The following is an 11,777-nucleotide window of genomic DNA, read 5'->3' as shown; positions in this document are numbered from 1 at the left end:
CCAGTCCTTGCCCTATTGTGACTCAAGGCAAGGGACTCCACCTTTCTTTCTTTTTCTTTCCTTCTTTCTTTCTTTCTTTTTCTTTCTTTCTTTCACATGGAGTTTTGCTCTGTCATCGACGCTAGAGTGCAGTGGTGTAATCTCGGCTCATTGCAACCTCTGCCTCCTGGATTCAAGTGATTCTCCTGCCTTAGTCTCCAAGTAGCTGGGACTACAGGAGCTTGCCACTACACCCACACACAGCTATTTTTTTTTTTTTTTCAGTAGAGATAGGGTTTTAACATGTTGGTCAGTCTGGTCTTGAACTCCTGACCTCAGGTGATCCGCCCGCCTCAACCTCCCAAAGTGCTGGGATTACAGGCGTGAGCCACTGCACCCAGCTTCTCAAAAGCAACCACTTTCTTATTTATACTACCATAGATTAGTAGTATAATGTCCTCAAACTTCATGTAGAAGGAATCAGACATTGTGTGGTCTTTTGTGTGTGGCTTCTTTTGTTGAATATGTCTGTGAGAATTTTCCACTGTGTTGTGTATGTTGGCTGAGTAATATCCCATTGTAATAAAATACTACACTTATTTATCTATTTGCCTGTCGATGTTCATTTGGGTTGTTTCTAGTTTGGGGATATTTTATATTTTATTTTATTTTGAGACAGGGTCTCGTTCTGTCACCCAGGCTGGAGTGCAGTGGTGCAAACTTGGCTCACTGCAACCTCCGCCTCCCAGGTCCAAGTGATCCTCTCACCTCGGCCTCTCAAGCAGCTGGGTTTACAGGCCTGTGCCACCACAACTGGCTAATTTTTGTATTTTTAGTAGAGACAGGGTTTCTCCATGTTGGCTGGTCTCAAACTCCAGGTTTCAAGTAATCTGCCCGCCTCGGCCTCCTAGAGTGGTGGGATTACAGGCATGAGCCACTGCACCCGGCCTTAGTTTGGGAATATTTTAAATAAAACTACTGAAAACATTCTTATGCAGAAGTTTTGTGATACATGCTTTCATTTTTTTCCTGGGTAAATACCTAGGAGCAGAATTCCCAATTATAAGGTAAGCATATGCTGCACTTTATAAGAAGTTCTGTATGTGAATACAGTAATAATTTATAGCGTGTGAATGTATACTGCTTAAGTATACAAGAGTCCTCGCTGTTCCATGTTTGCCGACATTTGGTTTTCTCAGACCTGTAAACTTTTAGCTCTTCGAGGACTGAGAATGGTATGTAATTGTGGTTTTAATTTGCACTTTCCTAATGACAAATAATGTTGAATACTTTATCATATGCTTATCAGCCATTTGTCTATCTTCGTTTGTGAAATGTGTTTGTTTAAATCTTTTGCTAAATTTTGTGGTGGTGTCTTTTGTTATTGAGATATAGAAGTTTTAAAATATATCCTGGGTTCTAATGCTTCACCAGATATATGTTGTAAAAATATTTTCTTCCAGGCTTTGGCTGGGTTATTCATTTTTTTTCTTTTCTTTTCTGTTTCTTTCTTTCTTTTTTTCTTTTTTCTTTTTTTTTTTTTGAGACAGAGTCTCATTCTGTCACCTAGGCTGGAGTGCAGTGGCATAATCTTGGCTCACTGCAACTTCTGCCTCCCAGGTTCAAACAGTTCTCCTGCCTCAGCCTCCCAAGTAGCTGGGATTACAGGTGCATGCCATCACACCTGGCTAATTTTTGTATTTTTAGTAGAGACGGGGTTTCACCATGTTTGTCAGGCTGGTCTCGAACTCCTGACCTCGTGATCCACCTGCCTTGGCCTCCCAAAGTGCTGGGATTACAGGTGTGAGCCACTGCGCCCAGCCAGTTATTCATTTTTAGACAGTGTATTTTGGTGCACAGAGGCTTTGATTTTGATAAATTCTGATTTGTCAATCAAAAAAGAAAAAGTTTCTGCTTGTCACTGTGTCCTGTGTAGAAAATTCATGCCTATCCTAAATCATGAGAATATTTTCCTATTTTCTTTTAAAATTTTAATTTTAGCCTGTATGCTTACCATTTATCTTAAATTAGCTTTGCTTATTGCTGTGAAGCACAGGTCTAGATTCATTTTGTCCCTGTATTGTTTCACAATTTATTGAAAAGACTTTTCTTTCCCCATTGGATTACATTGGCACCTTACCAAAAATCAAATAGCCATGTAAGTGTGGATTTATTTCTGGGCTATTTGGCTTTATTGATCTATTTGTCAAGCCTTGTGTCAGCATCACGTTCTCTTAATGAATGTAACCTTATAGTACATCTCGAAGTCCGAAGTCAGATAGTGTAAGTCCTCTAACTTTGTTCTCTCTTCTTAAGATTGCTTTAGATATTCTAGGTTCTTGGTCTTTCAATTCAATTTCAGAACTACATTTTCAAATTTATGCAAAAAAAAAAGAGTCTGCTTGTGACTGATTTTATTGGGATTGCATTAGATCCATACATCATTTAAAAGAAAACTGACATCTATAACACTTGAGTCTTGACATTCATGAACAATAGTCTAGTTCTGTCTCTATTTAAGTCTTGTCTCATTGTTTATAGCAATGCTTTTTAGCTCTCTGTGTATAGATCTCACCTATTTTTTAAAGAAATATTTATTTATAAGTATTTGTGTTTTTGATATTGTGATAAATAACATTACATTTTAAATTTCAAATTGTTTGCTGCTAATATATTAAAAATTTGAAGCCAGGCCTGGTGGCTCACATCTATAATCCCAGCACTTTGGGAGGCCAAGGTGGGCGGATCATCTGAGGTCAGGAGTTCAAGACCAGCCTGGCCAACATGGTGAAAATCGTCTCTACTAAAATACAAAATCAGTCGGGCATGGTGATGCATGCCTATAATCCAAGCTAGTTGGGGGCTGAGGTGGGAGAATTGCCTGAACCCAGGACAGGGAGGTTGCAGTGAGCCGAGATCGCGCCACTATATTCCAGGCTGGGCAACACAGCGCAACTCCGTCTCAAGAAAAAATAAAAATGATAGATTTTTTTGAGGTCTATTTGCCCTGTGTTTTGTAACCTTGCTAGATTCATTTCATAATTCTAGCAGTTGTTTTGTAGCTTAACGTTTTCTATGTAAACAATGATGTCACTTGCAAAAACGCTTTATTTCTTTCTTTCCTACCTTTGTGTCTTTTTATTTTTACTTGCCTATTGTATGGTTACAAGCTCCAATACAAGATTCAGTAGAAGAGATGATAGCATATATGTTGCCTTACTCCTGGTCTTTAGGTAAAAATATTAACTACTTCACCATTAAGTATGATTTGGCTGTAGCCTTTTTTTTTTTTTTTTTTTTTTTTTTTGAGGCAGAGTTTTGCTCTTGTCACCTAGGCTGTAACCCAGTAGTGCCATTTCAGCTCACTGCAACCTTCACCTCTCATGTTCAAGAGATTCTCCTGCCTCAGCCTCCCCAGTAGCTAGGATTATAGGCACCCGACACTATGCCCAGCTAATTTTTGTGTTTTCAGTAGAGATGGGGTTTCACCATGTTGGCCAGGCTGGTCTCAAACTCCTGACCTCAGGTGATCTGCCCACCTCGGCCTCCCAAAGTGCTGGGTTTACAGGCGTGAGCCACCTCACCCGTCCGGCTGTAGTGTTTTTAATAAATGTCCTTTCCTCAAACTTTTCTGGTAATTTTATTATGAATGTGCATTTAATTTTGTCAAATGCTTTTTTGGTATACTTTTTATCTATTACAATTATCATGTGTTTTTCTCTTTTATCTTATTAATATGGTAATATATATAATCTGATTTTTAAAGCTTAAATCAATTTTGTACTCCTGTAATAAAACCAACTTAGTCATGATGCATTATACTTTTGATATAGTACTGGATTTGGTATGTTGATATTTTATTAAGATTTTTGTGTCTGTATTCATGTGGCATATTTATCTGTAATTTCTTTTTATGTAATATCTTTGTTAGGTTTGATATTAGGGTTACACTATCTAGTTATGTCTGCAGAAAAGCCCTTTTATTTCTGCTACTGGTAGTTTGTATTTATTTTTTTCTCTGGTCAGTCTAGTTAGGTGTTTATTATTTTTTTCTTGTATCTTTTCACAGAATAAACTTTTGAATTTGTTATTTTTCTCTGTAGTATTTCTGTTTCTATTTTATTATTTCTGCTGTTATCTTTATTACCTCCTTTCTTCTATTTCCTTTGATTTTATTTTGCTTTTCTTTTTCTAATTTCTTACTGTAGAAACTTAGACTATTAACTTTAGACCTTCCTTCTTTTCTAGTGTAAGTACTTAAAGCTATAAATTATCTCCAAGTGCTGTATTAACTTTATCACACAGATTTTTCCCTCTGTTTTAAATATTTTCCAATTTCCTTTGTGATTTCTTCTTTGACTCCTGGGTTATTTAGAAGTTTGTTGCTTAATGTGCAAATACTTGTTGAATTTCTAGATACAGTTTTATCATTGATTTTTAATTTATTTCCATTTACTTCTACTCTGCATGATTTAAATCTTCATGAACTTATTGAGACTTAGCTTCTGACCCAGCATCAGGTGAACAGACATTGTCCACTGACAGACAGAGCCTTCAGCTGTTGAGCGTAGTGATTGATACCGTTAGCTCATTTACGTCTTACTCAACTTTGTTTCAAAGTTGTTAATGTTGTTGTCAAGTTGCTTCGTGAGTTGTGGAAAGAGGGATGTTAAAGCTTCTTTAGGCTACAGCCAGAGTTCTCTTCCTGAAACATGCTTTGGATCATAATACCCTTCTCTTCAAAAATGGGCAATGGCTGCCCATCGTCTGCAGGGCAAAGCCAAACTCCACAGCACGGCTTTCCTGGCCCTCCAGGATCCACTCCTGCCTGCTTCCCCGGCTTCACCTTCACCAAGCAGCGTGATCTAAGTGTCCATGAAGGCTCTCCCACCAAGGGACACATGGTGTACAGAGGGGAGGCCAGCGAGCAGGGCATTTTCTCTCAGCCTGCCCCCGAGCACAGCAAGTCACATTCTAGTGTCCCCAAGAATTTCATCTTTGCTGGCACTTTGAAAGTACCCCATTTTGAGCCTGTTATTTGGCAGCTTTCACGAGGCAAAAGCACTCTCCAGATGTGTCAGCCTCTGGTGTTCGGTAATGTTTCAAATAAAAATAGGCAGTGAAAGAGAAGCAACGTAACACCATACAATATGGTGCTCTCCAATTTCTCACTCTGTTGCCAAGCTGGAGTGCAGTGGCGCAATCCCAGCTCACTGCAACCTCTGACTCCCTGGTTCAAGTGATTCTCCTGCCTCAGCCTTCCGAGTAGCTGGGATTACAGGTATGCACCACCACGCCTGGGTAATTTTTGTATTTTTAATAGAGATGGGATTTCACCATGTTGTTCAAGATGGTCTCGATCTCCTGACTTCATGATCCGCCTGCCTCAGCCTCCCAAAGTGCTGGGATTACAGACGTGAGCTACCGCACCTGACTGGTACTCTCCAATTACTAAAGAGGAGTTTGAGATTATGTTTTGACAAGTTGTAGGAGTTACATAACAAGTGAGAACATATGGGAGAGGCCTCCTTTGAAGACCAATTTGAGCCTGTAGCCATTGAATGTTAAATAAAATTGATTTATTGTAATATTGGCCAAACTTTTGGGTTACTCTTGCAGGGCACCCAGGCTCCAGCCCCCAGCAGCTTCTACCATGTAAGATGCCATTATCCTTTTTCCTCACCTTTTGAATTGAACTCATCATTCAAAGCTCTGCCTCAGTGCCTCCTCCTCCATAAAGCCTTCCTTGATTTCTTTCTCGGAATTGCTCTGCCCATCACCTCCCCATGGGAATCTGCTCATATTCTGTTTTAATGAAAAATAATAGAAATAAGTAGAAGCTCTGGAGACAGACTCAAGTTTTATACCGGGTCTGGCACATGTTGGTTTCAAGATGTTGGGGCAATTACTTAGTCTCTTTACGTCTCTGTTTTCTCATCTGTAAACTGGAATCAATAATGGGAACTTCCTCATAAGTCATTGTGGGAATTAAATGAGGTGATACATGTAGAGTACTCTAGCACCAGAGTAATAGGCTCTTGATCAATGCTGGCAGATGTGATGATGATGGGGTGACGATGGCTGTGATTACTTGGTTAACTTTGTTTGAAATTCAGTGATTATTTTTACCTATCTCTCTTTCTGAACTAAAATTTCCTAGAAAAAAGAAATTACCTCTGATTTTTGTGCCTGAATCATGTGTGTTGTACTATGTACCTGGCATATAGTAACCACTCAGTTAGTGATGTTTAAGGATAGAAATGGTGGATAGGAGACAGGGCTAACATGCAGCTCCCACATGGATGAACAGAACAGCGTGTGGAGACTCACACCATGATCCTTTGCTCCAAGAACCATTATAGGAATGTACCAGGAAAACCAAAAGAATTCACAGATCCTTTGAAAGAAGTAGCACCCTGATGCAAATTCCATGAAACAGGTGAAAAACTGTGAGTTCCCAAAGTGTGAGAGGGGGAAAATCCACCTCTCAACACACATCCCCACTGGGGAATCTGAAAATCCAGATCACAGGAGAAGGATTTAACCCTACCTAGAAATGAAACAGGTTTAGGGAAGCGCAAGAAATATAAAAGTGCAGTTAACTTCAAGGGAAGAGCCTTAATGCACTCCCAGTCTCCAGCTCAAGCCCTGGGACGCCACCCCTGACTGTATCTCACAGGGGCCCTTGGGGAAGGCGGCCAGTAGAACTGGGGAGGAGTCGTGGGACAAAGGAAACTCCCAACTGAAATTGGTAGTGGTTTCGACTGGGCTCACATTTTCTTGAGTGGAGTCCAGGGGATGAGCAAGAGCTGGATAGGAGTGAGTGAGTGAGCATAGGGGCACAGGAGCTGCCACTGTCAGAGCGGGCAGATGGGAGGGGTGGGGGCAAGGTCTGAAAGCTGTGCTTGCTTTCTCAGTGGGGTAGCTCATGGCCTGGGGCAAGGTCTGAGTGGGGCACTGCAAGAGCAAGACCAGTCTTGCCAACTACATGGGAGCTGGGTGAGGCTTCTCGCTACCGACTATCCCCCACTTCCCTAGCAAACTACATGACATGGCAGAGGCAGTCATAATCCCCTCTGGAACTAACCCCATTGGCCTGAGAGCCACTCCCCTATTCCCCACAGTGGCCATGGTAAGCCCTCCCCAAGAAGAGTGTGAACCCAGACCTGCCTAACCCTGCCTGGACCTGATGGTATTTCCCTATTTGCCCTCATAGCCAAACACAAAACACAGAAACTCTTGGGAGCTTTATGGCCCTATCCATTGTCTGAGAAATCAAAATACTTACCCTGGCCATCTTTGGGCAAGCTTAGAGAGCTTAGAGCCTCCTACTACTACTGCAGCTGGTGCTCTCCTGAAAGCAGCACCTCCTGGCTGGAGGCCAACCAACTCAGGTCATTATAACAACTCAGGACAGAATAACTTCGATCCCAGGAAGGAGAATAAAACACCTAATTTCACTGCCTGCAATATCCTGGCTAACCAGAGGTCCTGAGGCTGTTCACATGAAACCTCACCATTAGCACAAGCAGCATTCAAGAAAGCCAGCACACTAAACATATCTGCAACCAAAGACTCTCACAGAGCAGGTGCTGGTATCCACGGCTGGAAGACCTGAAGATGGATCACATCACAGGACTCTGCAGACATCCTCCAGCACAAGCCCAGAGCCTGGTATCCCCACTGGGTAGCTAGACCCAGAAGAGCAATAATAATCACTGAAGTCCAGCTCTCAAGAAGCCCCATCCCTAGGGGAAAGGGAAGTGGAAGGGGAAGGGCACCACATCAAAGGATCACTCCATGGGACAAAAGAATCGGAACAGCAGGCCTTGCCCCACTCAAGGGAGAAGGAATCAGAAAAGTAATTCTGGTGCTATGACAAAACTGGGTTCTATAACACCCCGCAAAGATCACATCAGCTCTTCAGCAATGGATCCAAACCAAGAAGAAATCTCCGAATTACCAGATAAATAATTCAGAAGGTTGATTATTAAAGCCACTCAAGGAGATACCAGAGAAGGGTGAAAAACGACTTAAGGAAATTAAAAAAATATATACAGGATATGGATGAAAAATTCTCCAGAGAAATAGATATAAAGAAAAAAAAATCACAACTTCTGGAAATGAAAGACACACTTAGAGAAATACAAAATGCAGTGGAAAGTTTCAGCAATAGACTAGAGCAAGTAGAAGAACTTTACAGCTTGAAGACAAGGCTTTCAAATTAACCCAATCAGACAAAGACAAACAAAAAAATTTTTAAAATGAACAAAACCTCTAAGAAATTTGGGATGTTAAACGGCCAAACCTATGAATAATTGGTGTTCCTCAAGAAGAAGCAAAATCTAAAAGTTTGGAAAACTTGAGGGAATAATTGAGGAAAACTTCCCTGGCCTTGCTCGAGATTTAGAACTCCAAATACAAGAAACTCAGAGAACACCTGCAAAATTCATCACAAAAAGACAATCACTTAGGCACATAGTCATCAGGTTATCTAAGGTCAAGATGAAAGAAAGAATCTTAAGAGCTTTGAGACAAAAGCATCAGATAATCTATAGGAAAACCTATCAGATTAACAGCAGACTTCTCAGCAGAAACCTTATAAGCCAGAAGGGATGGGGGATCCCATCTTCAACCTCCTGAGACAAAATAATTATCTGTCAAGGATTTTGTATCCAGTGAAACTAAGCTTTATAAATGAAGGAGAGAGAGTCTTTTTCAGACAAACAAATGCTGAGAGAATTTGCCACTACTAAGCCAGCGCTATAAGAAATGCTAAAAGGAGTTCTAAATCTTGAAACAAAACCTTGACATACAACAAAATAGAACCTACTTAAAGCATAAATCTCACAGGGCCTATAAAACAATAACACAATGGAAATAACCACAAGGTATTAAGGCAACAACTAACATAATGGATAGAACAGTACCTCACATCTCAATACTAACATTGAATGTAAATGGCCTAAATGCTCCACTTAAAATATATGGAATGGCTGAAGGGATAAAAATCCACCAATCAAGTGTCTGCTGTCTTCAAGAGACTCAACCAACACATAAAGACTCACATAAACTTAAGGTAAATGTGTGGAAAAAGATATTCTATGCAAATGGAAGCCAAAAGAGAGTAGACGTAGCTATTCTTATATCAGACAAAACTGACTTTTAAGCAACAACAGTGAAGAAAGACAAAGAAGGACATTATATAATGATAAAAGGAATAGTCCAACAGGAAAATATCAAAGGCATATATATATGTTTTATATATATACATACATGTATATATAGCTATACATATATACATATATATTTTGTAGCTATATATATATGTGTGTGTGTGTGTGTGTGTGTGTGTGTGTATAAAAAAACACTGGAACTCCCAGATTTATAAAACAATTACTACTGAACATAAGAAATGAAATAGATGGCAACATAATAATGTGGGAGACTTCAATACTTCAGTGACAGCACTAGACAGGTCATTAAGACAGAAAGTCAACAAAGTAAATGTTTAAAATGCAAAACGAAATGAACCAGGCTGTAAAACTGGCGTGAAGGCATGTTTCTTTCTCAACATTGTAAAGGGCCCACATTTTCTGGGGTCACCAGGAAGGGTAAGCATTCTATCCAATATATTTTTTCAGATTTAGTGGACGTGTTTGCTTGAGTTGCTGCATGCCGGGAGACATGTGAGGTCAGACTTAACTCTTACTTGCATCTTTGAGTTCTTGGTGGTGTTTTGCACTTGATGAGTTCCTGTAGTTGTACACCACAGGATGCAGGGTGGGGTGGCCTGGGAGTTTTTACCCCTGTGTTGGAAGTTAACTCTACCCTTCCACACACTGAGTGACTGGGCGGGGAAGGTCTTGAGGAATGAGCTAACACCAATTTCATACACTGCCAATTCATGTCCTGCTCCAGAGGGAACTGGTTGGCTGTGTTTTCTCATTCTTGGCACAGGAACACAGTCATGTTTGTCCTGCAATGCCAGGGGAGCCCCAGGCCTAGAACAATGCTGAGTGATTTATTTGGTAAAGTGTATTTGAGTTCCAGAGTGTTGCTAAGCATGTTAAATAGCTGTTCTCTTTGCTCAGTCCCAGCCAGCAGTTTCTGGATGCATCCAGGAGGAATTCCACATAGTTTACATGACTTTTCAAGGAACTAGTTTAGCTTTCCTTTCAATCTTCCTAACTCTGGGATGATGGTCACTGTGCTTCCCAACCTTTTAGCTGTGGGCAATCAATGTTACGAAAACTAAAAGATTACATTTAACAATTCAAAAGATCAAAAATTTAAAAGATTAATCACAGATGAGTCCTAACCCACTCAATAGCAGAATCATACTTCTGTATGTTCTGGTACATGTGGATGTCATGTCTAAACATCTAAATTGGTGAGATGTCCTATGTGAATATACCACAGGGCAGGGGGCTGCCTTTAGGGAGGACTCTTTTACTCCCTGTGGCAAAACATTACCCCAAATCCCAGCACCCACTTTCTAGTCCATACCATGACTATGAAAATAATTATGAACTAAACAAATTCTTCCCTTGGAGACTGAGTTTTCAGTAAAAGTCCAAAGAGTCAGGAAGCACTTGCTTCTCCAAAATGAATCATACACAAGCCAGAAGTTGATTTTATACCCTGTCAAACTCAGGAATAAATTTTGTGTGTTTTCTTGTAAAACAAAGCTGTGCTCATAATTTATATGTTATTTTGTAGCTTTCTGTTTGCAATTACAGTATGTCATGAGCATTTGCTTATTTCACTACATATCATTTTTAATGGTTGCAGAGTAATCCTTTGAATTTGGTACCATAATTAATTTATCCAAAGTATTATTATTGGATGTTTGGAATAACTGTATCTTAATACAACTTATTAATTCATTTGCTCAACATCCAAGAAGCATCCACCATTTGCCAGGTCTTCAGGGATAAATAAGATAGCCTTGTCTCTTAAGAAACTCTCAGTCCAGGGGGAAGTTCTTGTGATCCACTGTATTAGAGCGAGAAGAACCCACAGGCCAGACTTATTTAATAGAGGACTACTCTCCCTAAAACCTGCTGCCCTCTCTCTAACACCAAAGTGCTCAGACTCTGAACTGCACCCATTGGAGCGGGGGGGCTCATGTTTGGCCAGAGGCTAGTAGTTTCCTCTTCTTTGCCACCCCCTTCTAGGGTAGTGATTCTCAACTCCTCTGCGTGCTAGTAGCAGGGGATAGATTTAAAAAATACCAATGCTTTGGCTGATCAATTATTACCAGGAATGGAGTCTGAGCAGTGATATGCTGGTAAATATTTAACAGTCAGCAATCCACAAAAAGTATGTGTAATTATACATGTACATACATTTATTATATATCTAGTGATACAAAGAATGTGTAGGACACAATTTACAAATAATTAAAAATATGCAAGACTCTAATGTAAATTCCATAATAATAATAGATTATTTTATGTTGTTTTTTATTTATTTTAACTTTTATTTTAGGTTCTGGGGTGCATGTACACGTTTGTTACATGGTGAATTGCATGTCATGGGAGGTTGGGGTACAGATTATTTTATCATCCAGATAATAAACACAATACCTGGCAGGTAGTTTCTCCTCTTCCTCCTTCCACCTCCAACCACAAATAAGCCCTAATGTTTGTTACTTCTTTCTTTGTGTCCATGTGAACTCAATGTTTAGCTCCCACTTATAAGTGAGAACATGTGATATTTGGTTTTCTGTTCCTGCTTTAGTTTGCTTAGGATAATGGCCTCCAGCTCCATCCATGCTGTTGCAAAGTACAAGA

Source organism: Rhinopithecus bieti, unplaced genomic scaffold (assembly GCF_001698545.2).
Source record: "Rhinopithecus bieti isolate Rb0 unplaced genomic scaffold, ASM169854v2 scaffold_41913, whole genome shotgun sequence".
Taxonomy (NCBI): Eukaryota; Metazoa; Chordata; class Mammalia; order Primates; family Cercopithecidae; genus Rhinopithecus; species Rhinopithecus bieti.
The sequence above is the reverse complement of the archived record's forward strand: the minus strand, read 5'-3'. Positions refer to the sequence as shown.